We start from the raw sequence: 14,624 nt of genomic DNA, 5'->3' as shown, positions 1-14,624 counted from the left end.
CCAGGGATGGAGCTGGGCATTTGTTGGGGGTGAGGTTGGGAGGGGAGGAGAGGGTACGGCGGGGTGTGCAGTGGTGTGTTGTAGTTGGGGAGGGTGGTAAGTTGGGGTGCAAGCCTACACCCGAGCAAAACGATACGAACCATGGGAGACCTTAAGATAGTTACTTGGAATGTTAGGGGGCTCAACAGCTATCTGAAAAGAACCAAGGTTATGCTGTACCTGCGCAGACAGAAAGTAGACATAGCTTTGCTACAAGAAACCCACCTAACGTGGGAAAAACTGGAAGTGCTACAGAAGAAGTGGAAAGGGACGGTAGTAGGGGCAGCATACCCGGCCTATGCTAGAGGGGTTATTACATGGGTGGCCCCACATGTCCTGTTCCAGCTGTTGCATTCGGCAGCGGAGTCAGACGGCAGGATGGTGGTCATGAAACAGCTGGTGGAAAACAGAGATGGATTGTAAATACTTATGCCCCGAACCAGGACGCAGCTGCGTACTTTAGGACCTTGTATGGTAAACTCAGCGATTTTTTGGGGGAGGTAGTACCATGGAGAGGGGGATTTCAATTGTGTGTTCAACCCCAAAATAGACAGATCAGACACTAAGATAGATAGACCCACTCCGGCTGCGAAGGTATTGAAATCATTATTGGCAGACTTCGGGCTAGACGATGCGTGGAGGGCACGCCATCCACAGGATAGACAATATTCACATTATGCTGCCCCACAAGGCCTGCATGCTAGGCTAGACTATGTGTTTGTCACGCATGAACTAATGACTGAAATAACGAACGCGGAATATAAAGCGAGGGTCCTCTCGGACCACTCGCCACTGATGTTAGTATGGCAATACCGACCCCCGTGAAGAAGGATTCCCACATGGCGCTTGCGAGCCGAGGCGCTGAAAGATAACCTGTTCAGAGAGGATATGCGAGAAGAAATAATTAGTTATTTTGAAATAAACACTGACAGTGTTAAGACAGCAGGCACTCTCTGGGAGGCTTTCAAGGTGGTGGTGAGGAGTATTGCCATAGCCAAGTCTAGAGGACTGCAGAATGGGATCCTGACCGAATTGCAGCAGGCCGAAAAATAAATAGAAAGGGTGGCGGGGAGGGGAGGTACTACTAAGGAAGACACGGAAAGGGTCCTAGGCCTGCAAATGAAATGTGCTGTATACTGGGAACGATTGTGTAATCTCAACTATAAAAAGTATATAGAGAGACAACACGCAGGAGGGGACAAACCGGGGAGAGTCCTAGCATGGCTATATAAAAAATGAGACCCCTAGGCCCCCAATTAGAACGATACGAAGAGAAGACGGGAGAATAGCTGACACGCAAGAAGGGGTCAATAGGGAATTCGTAGAGTATTATGTCATGATGCCTACCTCCAAGGAGCCAGGTCCGACCCAGCAACCCCAGAGGCAGGCATCATTTCCCCCAGGGGAGTGCCAGCGGGCCCAAGCTGGGGCTCTTTGGACGCAGTCCTGGCGCCTTAGGCGCCAGGCTCATAAAGCTAGACATGTGTTCAAGTGTTTTAATGTGCACTTACCTGATGCAGACCATGCTGCCACATCCAGGCCCTCTTGAGGCCTGAATGGAACTACTTTACCTGTGGGATTACCTTCCACCCGGGTGTGGTCGGGGAAGGATAAATACCTGATCGGAGGAAGGATACACACTTGGAACTTCTTCCAAAGCTATTTAAACCACACCCGATCAGCAACTCGCTCTTCGCGTTGTTCTGCTCCTCGCAGCTGGACTCTCACCGTGTCAGCTCCTGCATCTGGACTTCAGCCACGCCTGTCAGCATCCTGGGTCACCTGCAAAGGGAGACAAGAGACCTTACCAGCAAAATCTGCACCACAGAGACATCACCGACGATCCTGAAAGGGAAGACATTTTTAAAAGCATTTCGTTACGATCGCTGCAGCGCTGCATTTCACTCACCTTTCCTGGGTTCCTCCATCTTCAGGAGCGATCATCCGGATACACAGCCACTTCCCAGAGCCTAGAGAAAAAGACAAGAATAAGAGGTGAGAGAAGGAAGGGAATAAGACTTACCTGTTGGGTCATTCCCATTTCATTTCGGGTCTTGCCGCTTCCAGGCGTTTTCCAGACCCCAGCCCCTATGGGGAAAAAAGACAAAGACATTGAATGAGCGTATGCAAAGACAGTTCCTGAGCGCTCATCCAGAACTAACCTGCCATTTACTGGAACTGTAACTGCACGTTTCACTTCGGGTCGGCGCCATATCTCCGGCATTCTGAACCCCGGCCCCTAAGGGGAAAAAAGACATAAGCATTAGCGCTTGCTGCAAAAAGACAATGAACATTATTATTTAGCTTGGACTTTTGAACTTGCAACAGAACTTTTACAGAGCCTTACCTGAATAGTCAAGCTTATCTGAACTCCCATCAATCCTCAATCCAGTGAAGTAACTGGGTTTCAACGCGCCCCTGCATCAGAAGCAGGATGGAGAGCTCATCCTTCCTGACCCTAAGGTGAGACTTCACGGGGAATCGTGGAAGGGTATCGTGGAGGGTAGGAAGAGAGTGGGAGGTTTGAGCATAACTCAGTCAGTAGGTAATACTCCCTTTTCACGCACAGGGGAATATTCCTGCGAGCCGGAGAAGCCAGAGTAGAGGGCCCTTCCTGTCCATCTTCAGAGTCCTGCGCTTCACCATTGAATAAGCCTCTGCACTCGAAGCCAGACCTGCGCCTCCGTGGGAATCAGGTGAGCGTTACAGAACGCGAAGCCTACCCACAATTTCCCACCCGGGCGCTATGGAGACTTCCGAGACTGACCAGCTGGCCCAGCTTTTGGGGGAATTACGGGCAGAGGTGCACTCAGCCCGCCAGGAGACTAACGCTCTCAAAAGAGAACTGATCTTATCCAAGGAAAGAACAGATGACCTAGCCAAAAGGTTATTACAGGCCCAGGCAGGGCACACTCCTTTACCTAATTCCGGAGACATTTCCACATCAATGGGTTTGAGTAACCCAGTACAAATTAATCTACCCGACACATGCCTTTGGCCCCGCCTGAACGTTTTGCGGGGGATCCCAAGAAATATGCCGTCTTTATGAACCAATGTCGTTTACACTTTCTATGCAGACCCGGAGCCTTCCCTAACGACCAGACCAAGGTAGCCTTTATACTATCTTACCGCAGTGGCAGTGCTGCCGATTGGTCTATTCCATTGGTAAATCAGGATGATCCCATTCTCCAGAATTTTCAGGGCTTCCAGGCCAGCATGGAAAGATTGTTCGCTCGACACTCTCAAGGACAGGCCCTTGATAACAAACTGCTATCCTTACGACAAGGTAATCAGGATCTTCTGTCCTACATAGCCACCTTTAACAGACTGGTTGTGGAAACTGGATGGCCAGAAAGCAAAAGGATCACATTGTTTCATCGAGGCCTGCACGGAGAGCTTAAGGATGTTCTAGCTCAGATAGTAAACCCACCCCAGGTCTGCGCAGACTACATTGACTTGGTGGTTCAACTTGATCACAGACTTCAAAATAGAAAAGCAGATCGGTTCAAGTATGAAAACCGAGCACCGATCAAAACCCACGCTAACTCCAAGAGTACCGACGTATCTGAACCTATGCAAATCGGTGGTGTTAAAGGACCATTAACGCAGAAAGAACGAGAGAGAAGGCGGCAAATGCAACTTTGTCTGTATTGCGGGACTTCCGGTCACTTTCTTCGAAATTGTCCAGTTAAACCACTTAAGAAGGTGGTTGGAGCTACTGATAACGAATTAGTGACACCTGATTCGGGAAACGACCTAGCCCGGCAAGCGTAGGGGTCCGCTTGCCGAGCTTGAAAACTAACTCTTTGACCTCGCATTTTGTCATGCCAATGGTGCTCGTGGACCCAAAACGGCCTCAGCAGTTGCATGCTATAAAAGCATACATCGACAGTGGAGCTATTGGAAATTACATAGACCGTGAATTGGCTTCCAGGATTAAGCTTCCTCTCCGCCCGAAAGTAACCCAAGATGTCATTACTACAGTAGATGGAACTGAAATAGCCTCAGGGCCTGTAACGCATTCCACTGTTGAAGTGACACTGGTGGGTCAGGATGGACATCGGGAAGCAATCGTGTTGGATGTGATCAAGGCCCCACAATTTCAAGTAATTCTTGGAATTCCTTGGTTAGAAACACATAATCCCAGAATTGACTGGCGAGCAAAGAAGATAAGTTTTCCTGATTGTGAACCAACTTGTTATCCAAGAAATCCAGCTATGGGTCTAGCCTCAGCAATTTCCACCCCTGTACAGCTACCGTCAGAATACCAAGAATTCCAAGACGTTTCTCAGAAAGAGCAGGCTAACACGTTACCTCCCCATCGGTCTTATGATTGTCAAATCGATCTGGTACCCAATGCTCAACTACCTTGTAGTAGGATTTATGCTCTTACGGAACCTGAGAACCTGCATTTGCATCAGTATTTAGATCAGTACCTAGCCAATGGTTTTATTCGCCCGTCCAAGTCTCCTGTCTCTTCAGCTCTGTTCTTCGTGCCGAAAAAAGAAGGCGACCTTAGAACGTGTATAGACTATCGCGCCCTAAATCAAATAACGATTAAGAATCGTTATCCTCTGCCCTTGATCCCTGAGCTTATCGACCAGGTGAAAGACGCTTGTGTGTACACCAAGTTAGATCTCCGAGGAGCTTATCACCTGGTGCGCATAAAAGAAGGCGACGAATGGAAGACTGCATTCCGCACCAAATTTGGGCTCTTCGAGTATCAGGTGATGCCCTTCGGGTTGTGCAATGCACCTGCCACCTTTCAGTACTTTATGAATGATGTTCTTCGGGAACTTATCGATGTCTGTGTCATTGTTTACATTGACGACATCCTGGTGTACTCTTCTTCAGAATCTGATCACAGAAAACATGTTAGGGCAGTTCTTGAGAAATTGCGCCAGCACAGACTATTTGCAAAACTTGAAAAATGCATTTTTCATACCACAGAAGTTGAGTTTCTCGGATTCATCCTGACACCTCAAGGAGTCCGAATGGACTCGCGAAAGGTGGACGCCATCCTCAAATGGCCATCTCCTAGCTCGGTGAAGGGAGTTCAGAGCATGCTCGGCTTTGCCAATTTCTATCGAAGATTCATCCCGGCATTTTCCCGAACAGTCCAACCCATCACAGCTCTCCTAAAGAAAAACAAACGCTTCGAATGGACTCTTGAAGCCGAACAAGCCTTCCAGGACCTGAAAACCAAATTCACCTCTGCACCTGTACTGAAACACCCGCACCCAGATCTCCCGTACATAGTGGAAACCGATGCATCCAGTTCGGCCATGGGAGCTGTCCTGTCGCAAAGAGACCCAAAAACTAACCAACTACACCCAGTGGCCTTTTGGTCCAGAAAATGTTCTCCTCCTGAAATCAACTACGCAATTACCGATAAAGAGTTACTGGCCATCAAATCTGCTTTCAAGGCTTGGTGTCACTATCTTCTCGGGGCAAGGCACACCATTACTGTAATTACGGACCACAGAAACTTACAGTATTTAAAGACGGCCAAAGCTCAATCTTCACGACAACTCCGATGGGCTCTATTCTTTGCGGAATTTGATTTTGTAATTACCTATCGCCCTGGCTGCAAGAATGGAAAAGCGGACGCCTTATCCCGGATTGGCATGGAAGAACCTAATTCGAGCTTAGAACCTGTGCCCATCATACCTGAGCAAAGAATCTTAGGCTTAACTTCATTGCACACTATTGAGGACATCCAAACGCAAGTAAAACAACTTCTAGACTCTTCAACCTTACTGGAATGGAGTCAGAAGGGTCCTCATTACACCGTTAAGGATGACTTACCCTACTTCCAGGAGCGGTTGTTTCTACCAAGTAAAGAATTGCAAGAACTTGTTATTGCCCATCATCATGAATCTTTAATGGAAGGACATCCTGGTATCGCTAAAACGGAGGAAAAAAATCAAACGTCATGTCATGATCTCTGCTTCCAAAAGATCAGGACTTGCCCGACTCCCTTGGAAGCAGACCCATAACCCCGGTTCTGAGTGCCAGCCAGTCCCAATTGGGACCTTTTGGACCCTGTCCTGGCGCCAGTGGCACCAGGCTCATAAAGATGCCCAGTCCCAGCGCTGGAAGCGCCGGGCTCATAATGCTTGGGTGGACTTACCTGCAGCAGACCATGCTGCTTACTTACCTGCCAGTTGAACCCCTGATCCTCTTCTGTTTGGGACTACTTTTCCTGTTGGGTGGGGCAGGAGCCACTCCCTAGGTTCAGAACACTGGAACTCTTCTGGAAAGCAGGAACTCTTTTCTTACCTAGGCGTGGCTGTGGAAGGAGACACCTAAGCACTACAGGAGGCTATTTAAACCACACCCGATGGATGAATCTTGCTTTGCGTTATTCTGCATTCTCTGCAGCAGAACGCTCATCGTGACTTCTGCTTCTGATCCTGGGCCTGGGCCTAAGGGAACAAAGGCTTACCATCCTGGAATCCAGTCTTCAGCAGCACCTGTAAAGACAAAGAAAGAACAGGTTAGCACAGTGGTCTTCAGTGGCAGCGCATCTCTTACCTGGTCCATCGGCTGTCACCAACGCCTCGCGCTGCATTCTGGCATCTGAAAGACAAAGGCTTACCTACTCTTCGCATGCTCCGGAGGTCTTCGCACTGCATTCCGGCATCTGAAAGTCAAAAGCTTACCAGCTCTTTGCACGCTCCGGAGGCCTTCGGCGCTGCATCCCGCATCTGAAAGAAAAAAGAAGGTGCGTTTAAAGACATTGGGCAACTTTATTACTCACGTGCCATTACTCCTTCCCACGCCGAATCCAGTGGGTATTCCAGCACCCTTCAGCTTCTCTAAAGCTTCGAACTTGTACCTGCAAGATAAAAGGGACAGTTAGTGCGCATCGTGAAGCAGGCTACACGCGCTTACTTACGTGCTTCCAGGCGCTTCTATTCCTCACGCGGGTTCGATCCTCAACTCTCATCAGCCCGCCATCCGCCATCGCCGGAACCCTGCAAAACAAAAGATATCATTACAAAAGACTTAAGACATTTGAAGTGCCCAGAACTTACCGTTGGTGCAGTTAACGACGGACAGCAGTCCTCTGAGGTCAAGAGGCCTGCACCCTTATCCAGTGAAGAAACTGGTTACGGCACCCTGCCCCGAGGCAGATGGAGAGCTCGGCGTTCACTTACCTAAGGTGAGGGAGTTAACCTTTGGGGTTCTACAGGAGAAGAGAAAGGGAAGAGGAGAGAGGCACCCAATAACCCCAGTTCATTAATCTCATATTTTCTATCTGCAGACATCTTACTCTTCGAGTCAGACATACAGTGCACAGAGGTCCAGCCCAAAGAGCCAACCGTGTGTTACACATCACCTTTGAAGATACGGCATTCACCCAGTCAAGACCGGCGCCTCTGCGGGAATCAGGTGAGCGTTACACGTCACTTCTGGTGGCCTTCTTGGAGAAAAGACATAGTCTTTTGTTCTGTCTTGTGGAATTTGCGCCCAAAACAAGGCTCAAAAGAAAAGGCCAGCCGGCCTACTTCAACCCTTGGATATTCCACCGGCACCATGGCACACCCTGTCAATGGACTTTATAACCAACCTGCCTCCTTGTGCTGGTTACAACACAATCCTTGTAATTGTGGACCTATTCACCAAGATGGCCCACTTTATCCCTTTAAAGGGTTTGCCTTCTGCTTCCACCTTGGCCAAGGAATTCCTGGAGAATGTAGTTCGCATACATGGTTTCCCTTCCATATTAGTCTCGGATCGTGGAAGTCAATTTATCTCCCATTTTTGGAAGAAGTGTTGCCAACTAGCACAAATAGATGTGCGGTTATCCACCAGCCACCACCCCCAAACCGAGAGAACCAATCAGACTCTCGAGCAATATCTTCGGTGCATGTTACACCAATCCGAGTTAAATTGGAAAGACATCCTTTGGATCGCAGAATATGCATACAACAATTCAGTGCATTCTGGAACCGGACAAACCCCCTTTTATACTTTGTATGGTCACCATCCTCGGACCTTTAACCTAGATCCACCTCTGACCCTGGAAATGCCCGCAGTAAATCACCTGCATTCCACAATAACCCGAGCCTTCAAAGAAGCTGCAACTCATTTACAGCAAGCCAAGAAAAAGTATAAAGAAAACGCAGATTTGCACCGAAGTAAAACTCCTCCTTACCAAGTAGGAGACCAGGTATGGCTAGCAACTAAACACTGATCCCTCAAGGGCCCGCGAACCTTCAATCCCAGATTCATAGGACCTTATCCCATCAAGGCTATAATCAACCTAGTGGCCTTTAAACTGGATCTACCGTCCAACATGCGTATACATCCAGTTTTTCATGCATCACTTTTGAAGCCCGTACAACCAGGAACCCGATTGTCCAAGCCTCCAGATCCAGTTCAAATTGAAGGGGAATTAGAATTCGAAGTTAAAGACATTTTAGACTCCAAGGTGGTAAAGTCGAAACTCTTCTATCTTGTTAACTGGAAGGGATATGGACCTCAGGAGAGATCGTGGGAGCCTAGTAACCATGTCCACGCACCTCGATTGGTACAAAGGTTTCACCGGAGATTTCCGAACAAGCCAAAACCCCCGGAGGGAAGAACCTTGGGAGGGGCCTTGAGGGGGGGGGGGGGTACTGTCATGATGCCTATCTCCAAGGAGCCAGGTCCGACCCAGCAACCCCAGAGGCAGGCATCATTTCCCCCAGGGGAGTGCCAGCGGGCCCAAGCTGGGGCCCTTTGGACGCAGTCCTGGCGCCTTAGGCGCCAGGCTCATGTTGGACCCCTGTCCTGGCGCCTTAGGCGCCAGGCTCATAAAGCTAGACATGTGTTCAAGTGTTTTAATGTGCACTTACCTGATGCAGACCATGCTGCCACATCCAGGCCCTCTTGAGGCCTGAATGGAACTACTTTACCTGTGGGATTACCTTCCACCCGGGTGTGGTCGGGGAAGGATACATACCTGATCGGAGGAAGGATACACACTTGGAACTTCTTCCAAAGCTATTTAAACCACACCCGATCAGCAACTCATACTTCGCGTTGTTCTGCTCCTCGCAGCTGGACGCTCACCGTGTCAGCTCCTGCATCTGGACTTCAGCCACGCCTGTCAGCATCCTGGGTCACCTGCAAAGGGAGACAAGAGACCTTACCAGCAAAATCTGCACCACGGAGACATCACCGACGATCCTGAAAGGGAAGACATTATTTTTAAAAGCATTTCGTTACGATTGCTGCAGCGCTGCATTTCACTCACCTTTCCTGGGTTCCTCCATCTTCAGCAGCGATCATCCGGATACACAGCCACTTCCCAGAGCCTAGAGAAAAAGACAAGAATAAGAGGTGAGAGAAGGAAGGGAATAAGACTTACCTGTTGGGTCATTCCCATTTCATTTCGGGTCTTGCCGCTTCCAGGCATTTTCCGGACCCCGGCCCCTATGGGGAAAAAAGACAAAGACATTGAATGAGCGTATGCAAAGACAGTTCCCGAGCGCTCATCCAGAACTAACCTGCCATTTACTGGAACTGGAACTGCACGTTTCACTTCGGGTCGGCGCCATATCTCCGGCATTCTGAACCCCGGCCCTTAAGGGGAAAAAAGACATAAGCATTAGCGCTTGCTGCAAAAAGACAATGAACATTATTATTTAGCTTGGACATTTGAACTTGCAACAGAACTTTTAAGGAGCCTTACCTGAATAGTCAAGCTTATCTGAACTCCCATCAATCCTCAATCCAGTGAAGTAACTGGGTTTCAACGCGCCCCTGCATCAGAAGCAGGATGGAGAGCTCATCCTTCCTGACCCTAAGGTGAGACTTCACGGGGAATCGTGGAAGGGTATCGTGGAGGGTAGGAAGAGAGTGGGAGGTTTGAGCATAACTCAGTCAGTAGGTAATACTCCCTTTTCACGCACAGGGGAATATTCCTGCGAGCCGGAGAAGCCAGAGTAGAGGGCTCTTCCTGTCCATCTTCAGAGTCCTGCGCTTCACCATTGAAGAAGCATCTGCACTCGAAGCCAGACCTGCGCCTCCGTGGGAATCAGGTGAGCGTTACATATTATAAGCGACTGTACGGAGATGAGATGAGAGATGACACACTGGAAGATAGTGCAGAAGAGAGAGGAACTAGATGCCCCGATTACCCTAGAAGAATTGGAAGAGGTGGTGAGGCAACTGCCCACGTGTAAAACCCCGGGAACTGACGGCCTCCTGAGCAAATTTTATAAAGCGTATAAAACAGATACTCCCCCCGCTACTGGAGATGCTGAATGAACACTTATGAACTGGGCAATTACCGGAATCCCTACGGGAAGCAGTCATTATACCACTTCCCAAACCCAATAAGCCGGGTAGCGACTGTGGCTCCTATAGGCCCTTGTTGATGTTAAATCAGGAAGGCAAAAATCCTTACAGCGGTTCTAGCAAATGGACTAAAGAAGGTTATTAGCAAGCTAATACACCCGGACCAAACAGGATATGTCCCGAATAGAAACATTTCACACAACCTGAGGCGACTCCACCGGGTCATTGAACAAGCCGATGGAGATATAGGCGAGATGGCGATAATATCGCTAGATGCGAACAAGGCATTTGACTCGGTCAAATGTCCCTGGTTAACTGTGGCCCTAACCAATTATGGCATGGCACCGGGATATCTCCAATGGGTCAAACTGCTGTATAGTGCACCACTTGCGAGAGTGAAGACAGGGGCTGTAGTTTCTGAAATATGGCAATTTAGCAGAGGTACCAGACAGGGATGCCCAAATGGCTCTCAGATGAGTCTACCCTAGAACACGGGTTGTTTTAGAGGGACTGCGCCCCATACTTTCTACAAGAGATGATATGGTTTCCTAAATCGGAGTTAGAAGGTCGCCCGAGGATGAGCCTGGGTTGGACGATGTGGCAAAGAGCGTGCAGGTTAATGAAAAAGCCATCCCTGTGCACCCCACAGATCCCATTGGTCACAGTGGTAGGAAGTGAAAAGAAACTAAGGTTAATGATTAGGAAGCACTGGGAACCAGTTGGGATAGCAAAGATGGGGGATGTGTGGCGGGAGGTGAAGATACTGGATTTTGGGGAGCTGGTGGAACAAGCAGGGCTGCAGGTGGGGCAATATATTACGTATCATGGGGTGGTGCAACAAATTAAAGATACCTGGTCAAGTGATGCTGGCGGAAGACCCAGATACTGCTATAGACACAATATATGACATAGCAGAAGGGGGACATGAAACGTCTAGACTGTATGAGATGTTAATGTCCCAAGTGAGTAAAGAGGTGGTGCAACTCAGATTGGATTGGGAGGAAGAAGCAGGGGCCCCGATGAGCGATGGGATGTGGGAAAGAGCACAAGGATACCATAAAAAAGTATCAAGAAATGCTAGGCTACAACAAATGCAATTGTATATAACTCACAGGGCATACCTGCGCCTCAGAAGATAGCCAAATTTAAAAATGCTGGACGTTGGGCATGCCCTAAATTTAATGAAGAAAATGCGGGAATGGTGCATATGTTTTGGGCGTGCCCACTGATAGAGAGATATTGGGGAGAAATAGCGCAAAAATTGGAAGACAAGGGGATCCATATGAAGGTGGATACGGCGTGGGCCTGTCCGATAGGAGGTTTCCCCAGACCACGTAAGCTTAAACATGTAAGTAAACTGAAAGACCTAGCATATGTCCTAGCAAAGAGAAGGATTGCGATGGGCTGGAAGGTATGCCATAGACTGAAAATGGAGACATGGTGGAAAGATCTGCAAAAGTGGGTGGGGGCAGAAACTGTGGTATGGCAGGAAGCGTGTACAGGGGAGGTAGATGAAGAAGCCGAGACCCTAACGAGCTGGAGGCAATTGATTGCTAAATTATTTGGGCCTTCGTTTGAGGATAGAGACTCATCGAGTTCTGTCGAAGAGGAATCCCTACTGCAAGAGGGAGAGACTGGAAACAAGGAGGAGTAGGCTGGGGAGGGGGGAAGGAAGGGGAGATACAGTGGGCAGGATCATGGCAATATAAACTTACTTGTGATTGATATTATGCATCCACTGTATGTTTGGTTTGAGTTGTTCTTGTTTCTTTGAATAAAATCTGGTTTAAAAAAAAATTTAAAAAAATGGATATTTTATGATTTGACAGTATCCAAATTGACAGGATAGAAGGCTTTTTTCTACAAGGAGCGTCAAGAACAGATTACAAGGCAATATCTCTCTAGCATCCAGCCCTGAGTCTACAAATAGACCTTCATAAGCATGGATTACTGTGCTCTCTCACTTTGAAGCCAAGGTTTCACCCAGCCAACATGTTTTTCACATTTGACTGCTCAGTAATCACGGAGATTACACACAGAAATAAAATCAGTTTCAAGCTCATTAAACAGATCTTTTATTGTGCCTGACAGTCATTTATTAATTGGTAGTCTTTGAAGGGACCTTTTTCTTAAACAAGCAGGGAATTCTGAATATCTCGGGTAAATCCAAATTAGGTTAAACAGTTTTTCGGATAAGTTGCTTTCGAAGATTCAAGAAATATACAGAAACTGTGTTGCTCTGCGTCATCTTGCTTCTAAGAAGAGCGCGTTGCCACTGGGCTATACTACCGGTGGCAGTACCCAAGTTAGAGTTACACCAAAAGAATGTTTATGTCTGCACCTGAAATCCTATAAAGGTGACACAAGATGGATAGATCTTATGATGCAGAGAACAAATATGAGATTGAAGAGACATTAAGACAACTCAGAAAAACCTATATACACACGCATGCAAATGGAGATATGGTTCTGCGGAGAGCTCCAAGTTAAGAAGCAGGCAACACAGTTTGGGATGAGGACAGCATAAGTTTTTAGTCTAACATTATAGTTACTGAAGATTCACAAAAATGAAACCATTAAACTGCAATTGCTATGTCCTCAAAAATGGTAGAAATGGAGGGAGACTACCAGGGGGCGCAGGCTCGTTGGATGCCTGATCGTTGTGCTCACATGACGAGCGCCGCAACAAAGAAATTAAGCCATGATGGTGCAAGTGAAACCGAGGTAAAAGGGAATCTACATTACCTCCAAACAGTGGAGAAGAGCGGACTTCGAACAGGGACCTTGTCGCTTTTGAGGAAGACCGGCAAGCGAGGGCCAGCGACGCTCGGTCCGCAGAACTCTGGCAGGAGGAAATAAGCCAACAGGGGCCAGGCTACGCAGACTGAACTGAAGGGGAGGGACACCATTGAGCACCTGAGGGAGACAGCAAAGAGAGCGGGCACAGAGAACGAGAAGGCCCTACACGCCACGACACACTCAGGGAACAGGACCTGGGTAAAGAGCTGGAAGAAGTACTGCGGTATGGAGTGCAGGTGGACAGGGACAGTCCGGTGTGACACGCGAGAGCCGAGAATAGAGGCAGATGCCAGAGTGCTATAGCAGTTAAAAGCTGAGAGGATGACGGGAGACTCAAGGTAGCAAGAAACTGGGTATGGAGTACTGAGACACCCCAGATACTCGTCACAAACACAAAGGTTGACAGGCTGACACAGAGCACCTTGGGGAACAATGTGTCACGGAGACTGAATCTCCTTGGGGGTGGGGGGTACAGTAGTCTCACTTCCCGTTTGAGAAAGGCCGATGCCCAGGTCCTTGAGAAGAACAGGTCTAGGATCTTCCCAAAGGCAGTGGAGTATGTGCTGTGGCATTGACGTGGCCCAAGGTGGCGGTGTACGTTCTGAGCAGCACCAAGAGGAGGAGAAGGCATAGGAGAGCCCAAACCAGACCGATAACACAGTCCAATGTTCTGTTGTCCCTGCAACAATTCAGGAGTGAGGCGACAGAGGGAGATGCAGAGCTACCACAAATGTTGCAAAACAGGCAGTCCGCAGAGGAGGCGACGGCAACAGCAGACATTCACATATTTGATGAAATAAAATCTATCAGCCTGTCGATGAAACAAATAAAAAGCCTTGTGGAGACTATAGAAAAGAAAATTTAAACCCTGGAGACCAACCAGATGTCGGGGGATGTGGTAGAGATGCAATTGGATGAACAGATTAAAGAACTAGAAGTCGCAGACTATGACCTGTCCTCCAAGATAGACTACTGTAAGTGAGAGGTCCCCAAAAATACAGTTAATTCTCCCAATGGAGTCAATAAAAACACATCCCAGGAGGGAATGAGACCAAGACCAAGTGCTGGTGGTATCAAAGGCTTTATCTAAAATAGGGCAAGCAGAATCTACTCTGCTCACGCCGAGAGCGCTCTGCAGAAAACATGTTACAATTCATTTTTATACATGAAAGTCATCATCAAACTGTGGGAAGGCCTAGGGGGTACATGAACAGTTGGGATTGGTTACTAAGAGTGGACACCTATAGGTGCCATAGGGTCGGAGGCACTTGGTTGGCTTGAGGACATGTGGTGAGACAATGACGTGTCCTGGGTCAATCGGTCAGCTGGGCTCATTGAGTAGGTATGTAGAATTGGCACTTGTAATGCTTCTTTTGTTAAAATAACCATTTGACATTTGCCCTTTCACTCATTCACTACCATAATCTGTTTGCCCGGTAAGCTCAAAGACCTGTATCTTAAACACTTATGAAAACGTGATTCAAAGGCAGGTT

General features: G+C 48.2%; 1 protein-coding gene across 4 annotated transcripts in view; it reads right to left on the bottom strand.

Annotated features, from left to right (window-relative positions):
- Nucleotides 1-14,624, bottom strand: part of FBXO9 (F-box protein 9) — a 1,471,688-nt gene that overhangs the window by 1,101,095 nt on the left and 355,969 nt on the right. The window lies entirely within an intron of this gene.

The sequence above is a fragment of the Ambystoma mexicanum genome, chromosome 4p, assembly GCF_040938575.1.
Source record: "Ambystoma mexicanum isolate Mex_15411 chromosome 4p, UKY_AmexF1_1, whole genome shotgun sequence".
Lineage (NCBI taxonomy): Eukaryota > Metazoa > Chordata > Amphibia > Caudata > Ambystomatidae > Ambystoma > Ambystoma mexicanum.
This window is presented reverse-complemented; position numbering and strand designations above follow the sequence as displayed.